Genomic DNA, 16,509 nt, shown 5'->3' on the forward strand with positions numbered 1-16,509 from the left:
CGCTGTCCGCAGACACTTCCGGTTCACGTGGCCAGCATGACAAGCTGCATCTGGCAAGCCAGCGCAGCACACGAAACGCCGTTTACCTTCCCGCTGGTAAGCGGTCCCTATTTATCTACTTGCACCCGGGGGTGCTTTCGAACTGCTAGGTTGGCAGGTGCTGGGACCTAACGATGGGAGCGCACCCCACCGCGGGGATTCGAACCGCCGACCATGCGATCGGCAAGTCCTAGGTGCTGAGGTTTTACCCACAGCGCCACCCGTGTCCCCTCCACGCCACCCGCATCCCCTCCTTGGGGAAATTATTTATAATGAATTTCTAAAAAATGTTTAAATTAACTTTGCTCAAAAGACTGGAAGCCTTTCTTTTAGGAATCATCGATGCAGATATTCCGAAAGAGCTGAGAAAGGTATTCATGTATGCAACTACCGCCACTGGAATGTTGATAGCTAAATGGTGGAAGGGAGATAAAATACCAACTAAAATGGAGTGGCAGGTGAAAGTACTTGAATATGTAGAATTGGAAAAGATGACAGGAAAAATTAGGAACCAGACAGACCAAAAGTTTAACAAAGAATGGGATTTATTCAGATTATATTTAAAAGAACATTGTTCTCACATGAAATCCTTGACATGCTTTGGTTAACTTCTGCAATGTAATATGCTACAAAGATTATGGATAATTCATGTTAAGTTAAAGAATATACAAATATGCAGTCAACAAGGAAACGAAGGACCCATACTGAGGGTGACGGAAGTCTCAACATATGGAAGAACTTTATTTTATATGTAACATTTTCTTTGTATTTGATGTGATCTGTTTTTGTTGTTCTTTTTGTGGTGAAGGGACTTCATATTTAAAATCAATAAAGATTAAATTGCAAAAAAGGGAATGCATTCTGTTGCAGGAGGGTAATGAAGACCATGAGGGATCCATCATCATCATCACTTTTAATCTGTATACCCTATTTCTCTCTTATAATACCCAAGGCAGCTTACAAGCTGAAGAAACAAAGAATGTACACCTTATAAACATCCACTACAATACAAAAATGTGATGATAATAAAACATAACTTTAAAATAAGCAACCTGTTAAGTTGTGGGTGAACATATAGATAGATAGATAGATTCTTTATTGTCATTACACAAGTGCAACATTGCACAAGTGCAACGAAATTGGATGCCATCCCTTAAAAACAACAAAAGCAAAACAACAACAACAACCAAACAAACCACATTCCAGCCACACCCACACCCACACCCATCAAACTCCCAGGTCACACTATCGAGTTACAGCATTTAAAAAGGCCACAGCTCTTGGATAGAAACTATTTTTCAGTCTATTTGTCCTTGACTTGATGTTTCTATATCTCCTGCCAGAAGGCAGTAGTGCAAACAGACTGTATCCCGGGTGAGATGCATCCTGCAGGATGTTGTTTGCTTTCCTAAGACAACGGGAACCGTACAGTTCTCCCAAAGATGGGAGAGGATGACCAATAATCCTTTGGGCTGTGGTTATGACCTTCTGGAGCACCTTCCTCTTCCTAGCTGTACAACTGGAGAACCAGGCACAAATACAGTATGTGAGAATGCTCTCTATGGAGCCTCGGTAGAAGGACACCAGCAGTCTCTCACTCAGATTGTTCTTCTTTAAAAGTCTGAGGAAATAAATTCTCTGCTGGGCCTTCTTCACCAGAGCAGTGGTATTTGCGCTCCAAGTCATGCCCTGATCGATAGTCACTCCCAAAAACCCTCCTGCAACAGAATGCATTCCCTTTTTTGCAATTTAATCTTTATTGATTTTAAATATGAAGTCCCTTCACCACAAAAAGAACAACAAAAACAGATCACATCAAATACAAAGAAAATGTTACATATAAAATAAAGTTCTTCCATATGTTGAGACTTCCGTCACCCTCAGTATGGGTCCTTCGTTTCCTTGTTGACTGCATATTTGTATATTCTTTAACTTAACATGAATTATCCATAATCTTTGTAGCATATTACATCAGACGACACAGCGATTCTTCAAACAGCTCTTGCTTATTCACTGGCCAGAACAGAACTGGTCTGAAGGGTTCAGCCAACCTGCTTATATATAGAGAGCTCAACTACAAAGCAACAGTAACAACTTTCTGTAACTTTCTGTAACTGTCCAATCACTGAACGCCACTTTCAATTCCTTATTTGAATATGTGGACCTGAGTGAAAACTATCTACAGTATCCCTCTGCTGGCCCAGGGTGAGAACTTCAGTACATAACAAATACATCAAATAATCCAGAAAACAAGTCCAATGAAGAACCATAGCTGTCAAGTGTCCCTTATTTGAAGGGACAGTCCCTTATTCCAGCGCCATGTCCCGCTGCTGTCCTTATTGATGGATGTCCCTTAAATGTCCCTTAAATGATGTCCCTTAAATTTCAAAGGAAGCAGCTCCTCTCCCTCCCTCCCTGCCGGCCAGGGAGGAGGGAGGCTCCAACTGTGTTGCTTGGCTGAGTTGCTCACCCAATAAGAAGTCTAATAACGACTGGGGGGTGGAACTTGCATGCCTTGTGTGTGGCTAGTTAATGCAAGCTGAGGGGTTTTTTGAATGCTGGACGCCATTTTGTTGCACATGCTGCTGCAAACTTTGCAGTGCAAAGCCAGGCCGGGGAGCCATCTTAAGTTGAGGCTGCATAGGCCTTGTGGTGCATGTGATTCAGATTCTGTTCAGTTGAACTTCTGGTTACAAAGTTGGTTGGACAGTGTTCTCGAAGCTACCAGCATGAGTTTGAACAGACTGCAGGAGGACAGGAAGACTGGAGTGCCTGGAACAGGTGAGGCTGCAGGTCCCTTATTTTGGCTGCTGGTCTCTTATTTTCAAGGCTGCTGGTCCCTTATTTTCAAATCTGTAAGTTGACAGCTATGTGAAGAACAGTAGAAAGAACTGGGTGTACTCAGCCTGCAGAAGAGAATGTTGATGGAAGGTGTGACAGCTGTTTTCAGATATATCTGAAGTGCCATCATGCAGAAAAGGGAGCAGATTTGGGATGTACGCACCATACAATGAAATCGCATTAAAAACACCTTGCTTTCCCCTCCCCCAAAAAAACTTGGGAACAGTAGTTTACACTCCACAGAGCTACAATTCCTGTACCCGTATAACAAAACACAGTTCCCAGGATTCTTTGGGGGAAATCACGTGCGTTGAATGTGCTTTCAACCTGTGGTGTGTACACAGCCTTCTAGAACCAATGAGTTGAGTGGGCAGGGAAGCGATTTTGGCCAAACAAGAGAACACACTTCCTTGGGTTAGGAGATGTTCTGCAGTGAAACAGTCTGCCTCCGAAAGTTTTCTTTTGCTGGAGATATTTAAGCAGAAGCTGCTCACGTTGCATCCTGCACTGAGCAGGGCTTTGGGCTCGATATCATCGCAGACCCCTTCCAGAATTAAGATTCCATGCATGGGGGGGTCAGAGCTGGGTGACAGTATCCTCTGATCTGGCCCACACTGACTCTGTCTTTCTTCTAACTTCAACGGCAACCAGTCTGAATATCCCAGGGTAAAGTCTAATTACCCCAAACTCCTAGACGCCAGGAATTTCTTTTGTTTATCTGATTTTATGCTTGTCATTAAACTAGCTGTGAGGTGGCTAGGTATTAACCGTGTGGAGAAATTGGGGGCTTTCTGCCGAGTCTTGCTTAATCCTATCTTTGCACCGTTCTTCTTCCTCCGCCTCCATCAACTTGATTGATAGGTGTCATGCTGGGATGGAGGAGAGTGAGGGTCCCTGATCCTGCATCCACACAGAGCTGCAAAAGGCTGGGAACGTGCTATGGCACCCATGGACATACGAGCCCCAGAGTATTGCTAGTCTTCCTAAACTGCTAGAGATGGACCACATTTCCAGGTTCAGAATAGACAAAAGGAAGTATTGTTATTCTTTAGTCATTTAGTCGTGTCTGACTCTTCGTGACCCCATGGACCAGAGCACGCCAGGCACTCCTGTCTTCCACTGCCTCCCACAGTTTGGTCAAACTCATGCTGGTAGCTTCAAGAACACTGTCCAACCATCTCGTCCTCTGTCGTCCCCTTCTCCTTGTGCCCTCCATCTTTCCCAACATCAGGGTCTTTTCCAGGGAGTCTTCTCTTCTCATGAGATGGCCAAAGTATTGGAGCCTCAGCTTCACGATCTGTCCTTCCCGTGAGCACTCAGGGCTGATTTCCTTAAGAATGGATAGGTTTGATCTTCTTGCAGTCCATGGGACTCTCAAGAGTCTCCTCCAGCACCATAATTCAAAAGCATCAATTCTTCGGCGATCAGCCTTCTTTATGGTCCAGCTCTCACTTCCATACATCCCTACTGGGAAAACCATAGCATTAACTATATGGGCCTTTGTTGGCAAAAGGAAGCATACCTTCGTACAATTGGTAAATAATGTACGCAGACAGTGAACATGCATGCGTACGATGCCCTTCCAGTTATCTCTTCTGCATAGGGAGAAGTGTAGCTGCACCTGCAGAAACCACCCAAAAGTGTTGCATTTCCAGATGGCATGCATTGTCACCAAAGTTTTTGTGACAGGCCTGTGCGGCTGTCGGCTGCATTGCAAAAGCCCTGTCCCAAAATGGCTACTAGGTGAATTTGGGTTTCCTATCAGTTCCTCTCTCCCTCGGCAAATATTCTGCGCCATTAAATAGCTACTTGCTAGGCAGAAATTCAACCAGTGCAGTCTGTCTGCCCACTCACCCCGGATCAAAATGCGGTGATGGGGGAAATATTCGTATCCTGAGTTGAAGCCCGTCACATATAGCTGTTCAAAGCTAAGAACTCCTGCCAGAGAAATGGTGCCACACAACGGTGGATTAAAAAGTCACAATGAATCATAGCTGGGCCCAGAAGAGTGCCTTCAACTTTTGACCTGTTTCTAATAGCTCTGTTCATGTTCCAGAAGCGATAAGACATTGAATTTCTTTCATGAAACACGTGGAGCCTGGGGGCAATTGTAATTAGACGCAGTTACATTTTTAATCCCCAATGCACTTAAAAAGAAAAGAAAAGATGTTCTCCGTTTTAAAAAGCTGCTCCATGTTCCGAAAACATTGCAGTCCCATAGAACAACATCGCAGGGTCTTTAGCGATGGAAGTGGGGCGAGGGGGAGGGAAATAGTTCCGAAACAAGGGCATCCAAATAGGTTCCAGAAGGTTCCTTCCAGATTTAATCCCTACAATGTCTACAGCAGGGATGGGGAATCTGCGGCCCTCCAGTGTTGTCACACTAAAATTGCCATATTTCCAGCCAGTTGGCCAGACTGGGCAGGGGCTGATGGGACCTGTAGCTTAACAACCTTTGGAGACACAACAGGTTCTCCAACTTTGGCCTACAATGAAAAAGTATCTCTACGTGGAAGCCTTTCCCCTTATCACCTGGTATGTGGGTCTGTGGAGGGGACTCTTTCTAGTTAGAGAGCAGGACAAGGAACACAATCTGTTGACCAGAAGTCTCTTATTGGTACTTAATATTCCAGGTTTCAGAACTTGCACCAAAACCAGCTATGCCCTCAGTTAAGTCCATAAGTAGAGACAGCACCTCACCGTTCTGGCACTCGGTCCTTTTAAGTTTCTTCCCACTGTAGCATACCCTCCAACATTTCTCTGATAAAAATAGGAACATCCTATTCCATACCCTTCAACATGTCTCTGATGAAAATAGAGACATCCCCTCCCCTCCATTATTTCTCTGATGAAAAGAGGGACGTCCTACCATACCCTCCAACATTTATCTAATGAAAATAGAGGCATCCTAAGGAAAAGCGGACATTCCAGGATCTTCTCTTCTGCCATGGTGCAGGGGGCCTTATAGGAATGTGTCCAATGTCTGAGTGGGAAGTAGAGGAAAATGTTAGAATGGGATTGTGTATTATTATGATTTGTTACTATTACTTACTAAATTTATATCCCACCATTCCTCCCAGGAGGGATGCGGGTGGCGCTGTGGGTTAAACCACAGAGCCTAGGTCTTGCCGATCAGAAGGTTCGCGGTTCAAATCCCCGTAATGGGGTGAACTCCCGTTCCTCGGTCCCTGCTCCTGCCAACCTAGCAGTTCGAAAGCACGTCAAAGTGCAGTAGATAAATAGGTACCACTCCGGCGGGAAGGTAAACAGCATTTCCGTGCGCTGCTCTGGTTCGCCAGAAGCGGCTTAGTCATGCTGGTCACATGACCTGGAAGCTGTACGCCAGATCCCTTGGCCAATAAAGCGAGATGAGCGCCGCAACCCCAGAGTCGGCCATGACTGGACCTAATGGTCAGCGGTCCCCTTACCCTTTATTCCTCCCAGGGCAGTGAACACATCAACAATAAAACAAAGCAGCTAAAGTCAAACAGATGCAGACTGTTTTGCATCTGTGGTCCTCCAAACTTTGGATTCCAACTCCCATCAGCCTCAGTCAGCAGTCAAAGGTGAAGAATGATGGAAACTGGGAGTCCAACAACATCCCAAAGGCATCTGGTTCCCCATTCCTGTTCTAGAGCAAATAGTGCAGTATGTCAAAATAGAAACCAATCTTCCTCAACAGTCCAGTGCAGTTGCACGAAACGAATGGTACAAAGAAGAAAAGGGAGACTATTACTAGTTGGTGGAGAGAATTTGTGCCAGACCAAGATGGTTGCATTCGGTCAAATTAACTCTGAATAGTGGTGACTTCAACAACAACAAAACACACCCACACACCATTGGAAGAGTGCCTAGCAAATTTTTACCTCACAAGGTCTTCCTGTTCCTTGCACATAAAATCAGGACAGCTGAACGTGACTGCAGAAGCAACTCATTTTGTAAACTTGGGGAGCCGGTTGAGTGGCCTTCTATGTGGGAACCATAAAATAATGAAAGTGCCTAGATTGCCTTTTTTTTTTCATTTGCCCAGAGAAGTGGTTCCCTCAGAACTGAGGGCCCTCTTCAGAAAATCGAAAAAGGTTTTTTGATGGAACTGGGATCTCATAAGCCAACTGTCACTCGTAAGCATTTTTGCTAGGGGAGGCTCTGGTACTTGTCTTGCTCTCCTCTTCCCCCTCTGAGGGCTTCGAGGCATTTTTCTGAGCTCTGGCTTGTGTAAGAGCGAATCTGTCAACGTTCGGACAGGCGGGCCCCATCGTGGCCCGAAGGGGGACCAACCAGCCAAATGAGGAGGCATCCATCCAGCACTTAACTGAAATTCCTCATTCCTTCACTGTGCCCTCAGGCCCAGCACTCCTTCGCTTTCAAAAAAAAAACCCCCAACCCACTATAAAATTATTGGTATTAAGAAGGACAGGCATGTTTCTTAGGCAGCTTAGGAATAGCTAGTAAAACAAGGGACATTTCTGAGTGTCTGGATCAAATTCCAAAAAGGGCAGTTACATAAAGGCCGCTTCACATCTTGCAGGGTTGTCTCCAACAAACTTTTACTCAGAGTAGATCCACTGACATTCATGGACCTAGGCTAGGCACAGCCGTTTGTTTCAGTGCATCGGCTTTGAGTAAAAGTTAATTGAATATAAACTACAGGGCACCAAGGCTTCTCTTAACAACATAGTAATTTATCTACCATATTTCAGTAGAGCTTCCTGGATACTTATTAAAGCATGGTAAAATATATACATTGAATATAACAACCTGTGTGTTAAAAGACAAAAAATATATTAATACACATTGTAAAGCCTTGGAGAAAATAAATATTTGCCAGGCATGGAAAGGTAGCAATGCAGGTACCAAGCAGGTCTCTCTTGGGAGGGAATTCTTAATACAAGTCACCTCCACTCAGAATGCTCTGTCTGTCTCTCTCTGGTTACCACTGGCCTGATGGTGGAAACATCTGGAGAAGGTCTGAAGATGGACCATTGTTCCATTTGCTTTGAGTACTTCAGCATCTCCTAAATCAGGCACCCCCAACCTGTGGCCCTCCAGATGTTTTGTCATACAACTCCCACGATCCCTAGCTAACAGGACCAGTGGTCAGGGATGATGGGAATTGTAGTCCAAAACATCTGGAGGGCCGAAGGTTGGGGGTGCCTGTCCTAAATGCTTGGAGGCAACTAGTGGATCATTAAAAAAACCAACAACACTAAAGTTATAACTGCTCTTTAGAAACACTTCACGGGAGTTGACATTCTTTCAGAGTTGCAACAGGTGGAAAATGTTGCCAACAAACTGTTGATGGGGCAGATTGCCAGCAAAATGCAATGCAGGTGTTTAAAATCTTGTATTGGCTGCCTGTATGTTTCCAGGCCAGGTTCATGGTTCTTGTTAGCAGACCACGAGCTTTACATCAGTCAACAGTGTGATGCTGCAGCAAAAAAAAGCTAATGCTATTCTAGGCTGCATCAACAGAAGTATAGTGTCAATATCAAGGGAAGTAATAGTCCCACTCTATTCTGCTTTCTTCAGACCTCATCAGGAGTACTGTGTCCAGTTCTGGGCACCACAGTTTAAGAAAGAGACTGACAAGCTGGAACGTGTGCAGTAGTGGAGGGTGACCAAGATTACCAAGGGTCTGGAAACGAAGCCTTATGAGGAACGGTTGAAGGAGATGGGTATGTTTAGCCTGGAAAAGAGGAGACCGAGATAAGATACGACAGCCATCTTCAAATATCTCAAGGGCCGTCACATGGAAGATGGAGCCAGCTTGTTTTCTCCTTTTCTGGAGGGTAAGATTCAAACCAATGGCTTCAAGTTACAAGAAAGGAGATTCCGACTAAACTTCAGGAAGAACTTTCTGACAGTAAGAGCTGTTTGACTGTGGAACAGACTCGCTCAGAAGGTAATGGGCTCTCCTTCCTCTGAGCTTTTAAGCAGAGATTGGGTGTCCACCTGTCAGGGATGCTTTAGTTGAGATTCCTGCATTACAGAAGGGCTAGACTAGATCCCTTCCAACTTTACAGCACTATGCTCGACATGCCACAACATTAGAAATTAATAGTTGGAAACTGAGTGTGTCAACATGCATGTTATGACCCTGTATTTTCAGTCCAGAAGGGAAGAGGGTTGGATTGCAGGATCTTTTGTTCCCTCTCAGATTCCACAACCCAACATGGCAATTCTTGTGCATTCTGATGAACAATTCTCTTTTGATATATGCCTTAAAATGACTGATATGGAAAGCTCCTTTGCTGCAGCTTTTTTACTGTCCTGGGCAGCGTAGAAGATGAGAGGGCAAATGTCCTCTGAAGCTTGAGGGGTGAATTGGTGAAAGGCTGTTGTGAGGGATTTGTGCCACAAACAAAAAAAGGGTAGCTCTCACCCTTGCAGAGGACCAACAGAGAGGCCATCTCCTGCTTTTGTTGACTGCACGGTATATCTGCAAATCACTCAGTCAGACCAAGGAAATTGTAACCTTTGCCCTCAGAGTTAACAAGATCTGCTAATGTGCAATCGCCTTTTCGCCATCAGATGCTGCTGGCAAGGATCCTGCCCAGGAATGACCTGAGGACACAGCAGACAAGCCTTAAGTGATTGTCTCCATCTCTTTCTATCCTGTTTACAATACAACAGCTTTTCCTCAAACAAAATGCTTTCTCTCTGTGTGTGTGCTAAACACACCCCTTCATGCTCCTGGGTGCTGGCTATTTGAGCCAATTTACTGGTCTCCCCCTTCCTCCAAACCATCCACATTTCTCGAGATGTATGTACCAGGTAGCTGCACCTGGACTAAACAAACAAATAAATTCGGTTTTCAAAATATAGAACGAGAGAGGCAGTATCAATTGACCTCTCTCACTGGGAAAGCACAATTGATCGTGTTGGTGGCTTGGTTCACACGACCACCCTGATGCTGTTCTGTCTCGCCATAACTAACTCATACAGGCCTGGATGTGTTATAGTTGTGAAGGAGTGGGCCTTTTCCGTGGTGGCACCCCATATTCGGAATAACCGCCTCCATAAAGAGGCTCAACAGCTGTTGACATTACAATCTTTCCAGCCCTAGGTTAAGACTTTCTTGTTTCCCCAGGCCTGTTAAAAGCTTTACACTTGGCATTTAGCCGCTTGTCTTTTAGGTTTTCATTGTTTGGGGGTAGTTTTATGATTCTGCTTTATGTTGTGCTCTATGATTGAGCATTGCATCTCCAGCACTTCTCCGATTCAGACTTATAAATTTGAGCAAGTCTGCTCAGATTTAGATACCATCTGTAAATGATTTTCAGATAGTTCTCCTTCAAAGAGGAACACTTCAACACTCTCACAAACTCTCCCTCACAATCGCCTGCCCCCTCCTCACTGTCTGCATGAGAGTTTGCCTCCTTCGGTGCCTTGTGCCTAACAGATGGTGCCAGGTGAACATGCGTCTGGAGAGAGGGCTCTCCTTCGACTGGACATCGTGTCAGAAAAAGTCCTTCTGCCGGGTAATCACCTGCCTGACCCCAGAAGCAGAAGCACTTGGAGTAGGGCCTCTGAAGATTATCTTAATTGGCAGGCAGGTTCATGTGGGAAAAGGCTTTTAGAGACACTCGCCCCAGGCTGTCGAGGGCTCCTTAGAGGTCAAAACCAGCAGATTTGAACGGTGTCTGACAACAAACTGGGAGCCACTGAAGATATTTAACCCTGGAGTGAGATGTTCATGGTGGTCGGTACCAGTTAACTATTTTGGTTACCGTCTTCTGCACTTGTTGGCATTCCTAAAGATTTTTAAAAGGCAGCTCCACAATACGATGGGGGAGCGTTAGGTCCAGGGATCCCTTGCCCTCTGTACCCAAACCCCAGGACTCTCCCAGATGATCCACGCTCCTCCCAAACATCACATCTTGCACCTCACCTTCCTCAGGCACCTTTGTATGCAAAAGCCTGCCAGCATAAAAGTGCGCTTACCAGCCAGCAAAACAACAACAACACACACAAAAAACCCCAACAGTAATCCATGTGCATTAATATGATTATATTAGTTGCAGCTCCTCAATGTCCTCTGTTATTGCACCCATACTTACCATTAATTCATGTTGTGCGGATGCCTGATTATCGTGTTTCAAAGCAACTACTCTATTTCAAACTTAAAAATGGAAAGCATAATGCTGGTGGTCAACAAAAGAGGTTTAAAGACTGTCTCAAGGCAAATCTTAAAAGATGTAGTATAAACACCAACAATTGGGTAACACTTGCCTGCGAGCCCTCCAATTGGAGAACAGCCTTTACCAAAGGTGTCATGGGCTTTGAAGACGCTTGAACTCTGGACACAAGGGAGAAACGTGCTAAGAGGAAGGCATGCTTGGCCAACCTTCGCCATGTCCCCACTGTGGAAGGACATGTGGATTCAGAATTGGCCTCCACACTCCCTTACGGACTCATTGTTAAAACCATGTTTATGGAAGACAATCTTACTCAGCCACGAGTGATCGCCAAAGAAGAAGACTTAATTTACTGGGACAGGACTGTAGGTGCCATTGTTAGCTGAGCTTGAGAAAGACCAACCTACAAGAACGTCACTTAAAATAAGGGGGCATCAGTCCTCAACTCCTAAAGGGCCATACAGGCCCCAGCTGGGGGTGGGAGAACAGAAGTGGGTGGAGGGTGGGAGCAACGGTCAAGGAATGTGGAGTTGGTTATATTAGTGGAAAGGTAATTTCCTGTAAATTTGCGAAGTCCTCAGTTTGACCTGTGGCTGAATAATTAGAGGCACGTTTCTCCTTAATCTATTAGCAGTTGAAGGTCATGCCGTGAATTTCCTGAAAGGCAATTATCTTCAGATAATACCAAGAAGGTATTTAGAAATTACCCAGCATTTTAAGTTCTCATAAGGTAAACATCAACATAAGAGTTCCCTTGCTGCATCAGATCAAAAGGTCCCTCTTGTAGTCCAGAATTTTGCAACACCAGCCAGACCAAATGCCTTTCCAGGGGCGGGATTTGGAAAGAGAGCACAGAAAGAGCACAATTGTTCACTCAGGCAAAATATAGTCATTCACACTGGATGTACACCCCACAACAGGTGGGGCAAAGTTTTGGATTTGAAATTCTATTTCATTCCTGTTTGTCTCAATCCAGGCAATCAATTAGTGTCCTCAAGAAAGTCAGAAATCTTTCCCCTCCACATCTCCGATTGCTGTTTCTGGTCCTTTTCCTTTTTTAGACTGCCACAATAAGGATCAGAACCTTGAGGTTCTGTTAAATGCATGAATGCACTTCACATAAATTCTCCCCTTTCATGAGAGTGGGCATGGGGGGTGAAGGGAGCTGAAAAGAATCATGACAGTAGCGAATTTAATGGAAGGTGGACAAGGGTGATGAGCAACCTTCAGGAAGGTTGAAGTGAACCGTGAGACCCACAAACCCGATACCAGATGCAAAAAGAATTATAGACGGAAGAACTGAACTGAATTAATAGTTTGTGTATGGCAACTTTTTGTTAGACTACACCCTCCCACCTCTTTCCAATTTTCATTCCAGCAACATAACTGGGTTGGAGGAGTTGCTTTGTTGGCGGCAACATAACTGGGTTGGAGGAGTCGCTTTGTTGGCAGCATGGGAATCAGAAATACTTGCTGACATAGGTGTCAACTCCCTGGGGCCCTGGGTTCCCGAGCACCCACAAAATTCCCCATGAAGGGATTGGACACCCACAAATTTTGGTGCCAGGGCCATGTACACTGCGTGGCACCCACGGCCACAGGGCCAAGTTGGCACTCCTGCTTGCTGAGCTACTTCACATTAGCCAGAGATCTACACATCTCTTTTTTTAAAAAAATAATTTTTATTCATTTTCCAAACAATTTTATACAGTCAACACATTGTTTAACACTTATTCTTCAGTTTTCGGCTTCCCTCAGTTTCCCTGTCAATCTTTCGTAAAATTTCTATTTGTTAATGCATTTCTAAACATAATTATGCCTTTTAGAACTCATTTTCCTCTTACTCTCTTTTTTGCAATATTTCTTACTATCTCACAGAGTCTCTTCAAAACCAACATCACATATGTTTTTCAGATATTCTGTAAATCTCCCCCAGTCCTCGATAAACTTTTGGTCTTTCTGATATCGAATCTTCCCAGTCAATTTATCCAATTCTGCATATTCAGTCAATTTCCTTCTCCATTCTTCCACTGTTGGAATTTCTTCCTGCTTCCATCTTTGGGCCAGAAGTATCCTTGCAGCAGTCACTGTGTATTGAAACTGTTTACAGTCTCTCTTATTAATTTTGTTTCCTACCATTCCTAATAGGAAGGCCTCTGGTTTTTCCACAAACATATATTTTAACATCTTTTTCAATTCATTGTATATCATTTCCCAGAAGCCTTTCACCCTTTTACACTCCCACCACATATGATAGAAAGTACCTTTTTTTTCATTACATTTCCAACACTTATTGCATGTTTTGTACATTTTAGCCAGTTTAACTGGCATTATATACCATCTGTAAACCATTTTCATTACATTTTCTTTCAACGCAGTACATGCTGTAAATTTTAACCTTTCATTACATAATTTCATCCAGTTGTCATATTGTATATTATAACCAAAATCTCTTGCCCAATGTATCATTACTGATTTTACCTCTTCATCTTTTGTATGCCACTCCAGCAACATTTTATACATTTTGGACAGATTTTTATACTCATTATTCAATACCTCCGCTTGAAATTTTGATTCTTTGCCTTCATACCCACACATTTTACAATCTTTTTTAAACATTTCATTAATCTGATAGTAATGTAACCAGTCATAAACAGATTCTTTCACCTCTTCATAAGTTTTCATTTCCCATTTCCCCCCTCTCTTATTACCAATTCTCCATATGTTATCCACCTCCCCCTCATGTTGATTTTTTTCACGCTCATCACTTCTAATGGCGAAATCCAGTGGGGGAGTCCAGGTTCCAACAAATTTTTGTACCTCTCCCACACCTCTATCAATGATCTTCGAAAGATGTGGTTTTCGAAACCTTTGTGAATTTTTTTCTTTTCATACCATAGATATGCATGCCAACCAAATCTGTTATCAAATCCTTCTAAATCTAACAACTCTCCATTCTCTAATTTAATCCATTCCTTTATCCAACAGAGGCATGATGCTTTGTAATATAATTTCAAGTCTGGCAGGGCGAAGCCACCTCTTTCTTTCGCATCTGTTAATAACTTAAACTGAATTCTTGGCTTCTTGCCCTGCCAGATATATCTTGAAATTATTTTTTGCCATTCTTTAAAAATTGATGCCCCCTTGATTATCGGCAATGATTGGAAAAGGAATAACATCTTTGGCAGCACACTCATTTTTATTGCAGATATTCTCCCCCAAAAGGACAGTTTCAGTCTTCCCCACACCTCCATCCCTTTTTATTTGGTTCCACACAGGTAAATAGTTGTTTTGAAACAAATCAATGTTCTTGGGGGTTAACCATATTCCTAAATACTTCACTTTGTTCACCACTTCTGTCTCTGTCCTTTGTTGTATTTCCTCAATTAATTCTTGATTCATGTTTTTAGCAATAATTTTTGTCTTTTTTTTTGTTGAGATAGAATCCTGCGACTCGACCAAATTGCTCTATTTCTTCTAAGATTTTTTTGACACTTTCCACTGGTTCTTCTACCATCATTACCAGGTCATCCGCGAATGCTTTAACTTTGTATTCATTTTTCCCTATAGACACCCCTTTTATATCTTCATTTTTTCTTAATGATTTTAACAAAACGTCCAGCACCATAATGAATAATAATGGCGACAATGGGCATCCCTGCCTTGTACCCTTGGTTATTTTAATGTCTTCTGTAGTATAGTTGTTCACTATCAGCTTCGCTTTCTGTTCTGTATATATTGCCTTTATCCCATTATAAAATTCCTTACCCACTTCCATATACTCTAAATTTTTTAGCATAAAGTTCCATGATATATTGTCAAAGGCCTTTTCAGCATCTACAAAGATTAAGATAGCTTGTTTTTCATTCCTGGCATTCAGATATTCCAATATATTTATTATGTTTCTTATGTTATCTTTCATCTGTCTGCCAGGAAGAAAACCCGCTTGATCCTTATGTATAAATTCTTGCAGTACTTTTTTCATTCTCTTTGCTAATATACTCGCGAAAATTTTATAATCAGTATTCAACAACGATCTACGCATCTCTGGAGCAGAGGACAAATAACATTATCCTATTCTACACTTGAGGAAGTAGTGATGGATGGAAGTGAGAGCTGGACCATAAAGAAGGCTGGTCGCCGAAGAATTGATGCTTTTGAATTATGGTGCTGGAGGAGACTCTTGAGAGTCCCATGGACTGCAAGAAGATCAAACCTATCCATTCTGAAGAAAATCAGCCCTGAGTGCTCACTGGAAGGACAGATCGTGAAGCTGAGGCTCCAAGACTTTGGCCATCTCATGAGAAGACTCCCTGGAAAAGACCCTGTTGTTGGGAAAGATGGAGGGCACAAGGAGAAGGGGACGACAGAGGACGAGATGGTTGGACAGTGTTCTCAAAGCTACCAGCATGAGTTTGATCAAACTGCGGGAGGCAGTGGCAGACAGGAGTGCCTGGCGTACTCTGCTCCATGGGGTCACGAAGAGTCGGACACGACTAAACGGGACATGACTAAACAACTAAACAACAACAACATTGGACCTTTATGAAGAAGAATCTCCAGGGTATGGGGGTAGGCCAAGGGTTTGAAAACGGTATAGGCGCAATATATTCTGAACAAAAGGCTAAACTTATAGTGAACAATGTGATCACGGAAGAACTTAAAATTGAGAAAGGGACACGCCAGGGGTGCCCAATCTCCCCGTTACTTTTTATTTCGGTCCTGGAGGTTTTGTTAAACATGATAAGAAAGGACCAGCTGGTTAAAGGGGTTCAGGTCGGAGCGAAACAATATAAATTGAGAGCTTTTGCAGATGATTTGGTACTTACACTACAAGAGCCAGAATCTAGTACTAAAAGAGTTTTGGAACTGATGCAAGAATTTGGTCAAATGGCAGGATTTAAATTGAATAAGTTAAAAACTAAGGTATTAGAGAAAAACTTAACAGTTATTGAGAAAGAGAAGTTTCAGAATGAGACAGGTTTAACTGTGGTTAAGAGTGTAAAATATTTGGGGATTAATATGACAGCTAAAATATGAATTTATTTAAAGATAACTATGAGAAATGCTGGAAACAAGTGAAAAAAGACTTAGAAATCTGGTCAAATTTGAAGCTTTCCTTGTCTGGTCGAATAGCAGTTATAAAGATGAATGTATTGCCTAGAATGTTGTTTTTGTTTCAAACTTTGCAAATTGTGGACAAGATGGACTGTTTCAAGGGTTGGCAGCAAGATATCTCTAAATTTATCTGGCAGGGCAAAAAGCCCAGGATAAAATTTAAGATTTTAACTGATGCAAAGCAAAGAGGGGGATTTGCCCTGCCAGATTTGAAACTTTATTATGAATCAGCAGCTTTCTGCTGGCTAAAGGACCGGCTGCTTCTCGAGAATACAGACATTTTGGATTTGGAAGGATTTAACAATTTCTTTGGGTGGCATGCATATTTGTGGTACGACAAGGTTAAGGTTCATAAAGGTTTTAAAAACCATAT

Source organism: Podarcis cretensis, assembly GCF_951804945.1.
Source record: "Podarcis cretensis genome assembly, chromosome: 13".
Taxonomy (NCBI): domain Eukaryota; kingdom Metazoa; phylum Chordata; class Lepidosauria; order Squamata; family Lacertidae; genus Podarcis; species Podarcis cretensis.